Source organism: Vicia villosa, unplaced genomic scaffold (assembly GCF_029867415.1).
Source record: "Vicia villosa cultivar HV-30 ecotype Madison, WI unplaced genomic scaffold, Vvil1.0 ctg.003071F_1_1, whole genome shotgun sequence".
Lineage (NCBI taxonomy): Eukaryota > Viridiplantae > Streptophyta > Magnoliopsida > Fabales > Fabaceae > Vicia > Vicia villosa.
In genome coordinates this window covers 20882-23864 of record NW_026706107.1, presented here as the reverse complement: position 1 = coordinate 23864, position 2983 = coordinate 20882, and positions in this window count along the sequence as shown.

Sequence of the window (2983 nt, the reverse complement as noted above, 5' to 3'; positions counted from 1 at the left end):
CAGGAGAATACAAGATCTACAAAGTTGAAGATCTCGAAGGATCGGTAGTCAGGTTCCATAAGACTTTAAATGGACTTGCCTACTTTGGAACAGATTTCCACGCTTACAGTAGATGCAGAACTTGTCGAAGAAATTCACAGGGATGTTTGCGCGTTCGCAACGACATTGAGAAACTAATGGATGATAATACCATTACAGTTCTTGCCAAAGAGAAGATGACGAAGTCTTTACCGTGTCTCCTCAAATTAATCAAGTTGAACCAATGCAAGTTAAGTATGACAGCAGGAAGACCGCAATTGCTCCGTTAGTTATCTACTTACCAGGTCCTGTACCGTATGAGTCCAGCAAGGCTATACCATACAAGTACAACGCTACATTCATTGAAAATGGTAAGGAAATACCATTACCGTCTGTTGTCAACATTGCTGATGTTAGTCGAGTCACCAGAAGTGGACGAGTCTTCAACAGAACAACAGAAAATGTGGAGATACCTTCGGAAGAAGCACCACATAGGCAAGACAATCATCCGACCAATGCTGTTCAAGCGAAAGAAAATGATGAGATCTTGAAATTAATCCAGAGGAGTAAATACAACATTGTAGACAACTGCTACATACTCCGTCTAGGATATCTGTTCTTTCCCTACTATTGAGTTCTGAAGCTCATAGGGAAGCTCTACAGAAAGTTTTGGAACAAGCTTTCGTAGAACCAAGTGTTACTGTAGGACAATTCAACAGTATCATTGCCAATATCTCCGCAGGAACTAACCTGAGTTTCTGTGACGAAGATCTTCCTGAAGAAGGAGTGGACCATAATCTTCCACTTCACATCTCAGTTGGCTGCATGGACGATGTTCTCACAGGAGTCCTAATAGACAATGGATCCTCTCTCAATGTCATGCCGAAATCAACATTGTCAAGATTATCCTTCAAAGATTACCCATTAAGGGACAGTCATGTCATCGTCAAAGCATTTGATGGATCAAGAAAGTCAGTTTTTGGAGAAGTAGATCTTCCCATAACTATTGGACCTCAGACGTTCAAAATCACCTTCCAAGTTATGGATATCCCGGCACAATACAATTGTTTGCTAGGTCGCCCATGGATTCATGAGGCTGGGGCAATTACTTCAACGCTTCATCAGAAACTGAAGTTCATAAGAAATGACAAATTGGTAACCGTGTGTGGAGAACGAGCTTTGATCGTCAACAACCTGACATCATTCTCCGACATAGAACCAAAATAAGTCGCTGGAACCAAATTCCAAGCACTTTCCTTGGATAAGGAAAAAGGAAAGGAGAAAGCAGCGTCTATTTCTTCCTACAAAGATGCAATCCAAGTTGTAAAGGATGGCACTACCAGTGGTTGAGGGCACATTGATATTCCCACCAACAACAAGAACAGAACGGGAGTTGAATTCTTTCCAACATCATCAAAGGCTATTCCAGGAATTGAGGTAGTTCTTCCAATTCAAGAAACTTTCCGCAGTGGAGGTTTTCTTTAACCTGTTCAACAAACAGTCAATACCATCAGTACGGAAAATACTGATGAAGAGGAATGGTTATCCTATCTCCACAAAGCAGGATACATATCCCTAACAGAGTCTGATTCACCTTGCTGTTATCCAACTAAAGGATCTGAAAGTAAGACTCAGCCGAGAAGTGATGAACTTACAAACAGCTTCACCACCAGAAGTCATGGTTCGTCAGAGGAAGTTCCTCCTATCCCCGAAGAAACCTGGGATACATTAGGAGAACCAAGCGGAAAATTCGACTACATGGTGAAATACTCCGCTCCTGAAAGTTCAAAAATCTCTCTTGAAGACATTGTTCCAACTGGATGGAACATTGATTACGAGTACCTCACTAAACCAAAAGAGATATATAACCCTTGTTATTCATCATCATCGACTGGTGAAGTCATCATTAAGGATTATATCCCCAAGTCACCTTCCGAGGCTACGGATTTAGAGTTCACATACCTAGTCAATGCCATCTTGGGAGAAGAGCAAGACCAAAATACAGAAGAGGATGATCTCGAAAGTGTCTCCGACAACGAGTATCTCCATTCAGAAGATTGGAAGTTTCCTCAAAAGAAAGTCCGACATACTCCACTTGGAAATGGGTATGCTCACACCGCTCAGTCTGCTGAAGTAGAAGAAGATCGTCTAAGTGTTGCAAAGACAGTGGTCGGTAAATCAAGACCTACCACAGGGCAACTTAAGCCTAAGGTGCCAGATTACCTAGTGCACAATGGGGTTCTCCACTATTGGACAGCTGTTGAAGTTTCAACTGTTGTTCGCACTCCTAAGTAGGAACTTTCACCGTTATTTTGTCCTCTCACCATAGCCCAGGGTGAAGAGATGTTTCATAGGGCTTTGCATTTTACTATTTCTTAGGAAAATGTCCCTCTTTGCTTCGCCCAAAGCAATAGAGTTTTTTTTATAGGGTCTTTGTTTCAAGAAATGACTGTCAATAAATAAAAATGTCATTTTGTTCCTTCGCTAGTTTTTCCCTTTTCTTTTTTCAGAAATTGGTAATCCTAAAAAACACCCCTAAAAAACATCAAAAAATTCTATTAACTGCATACACCGAGTCTTCCCTCGTTGTCTAAATAAAACTTATCACACATATGCGGATTAATCATAAAACACACCGTTGAAACGTGCGATCGTATGACTTCTCCAAGCTTTGGGTTTCCTGTATTCGAAGCAGAGGAAGAAGAAGACAAAGAAATATCAAAGGAAATTTCACGGTTACTTCAACAAAAGGAAGAGGCTATTCAGCCTTACAATGAGCCTCTAGAGATCATTAACCTTGGTTCCGATGGAAACAGAAAAGAGGTTAAGATTGGAGCTTCGCTCAGTTCAGAGATCAGAGAGAGTTTGATACAGCTGCTCAAGAAATTCTCAGATGTCTTCGCTTGGTCTTATCAGGATATGCCAGGATTGGATACCAGTATAGTGGAGCATCACTTACCATTAA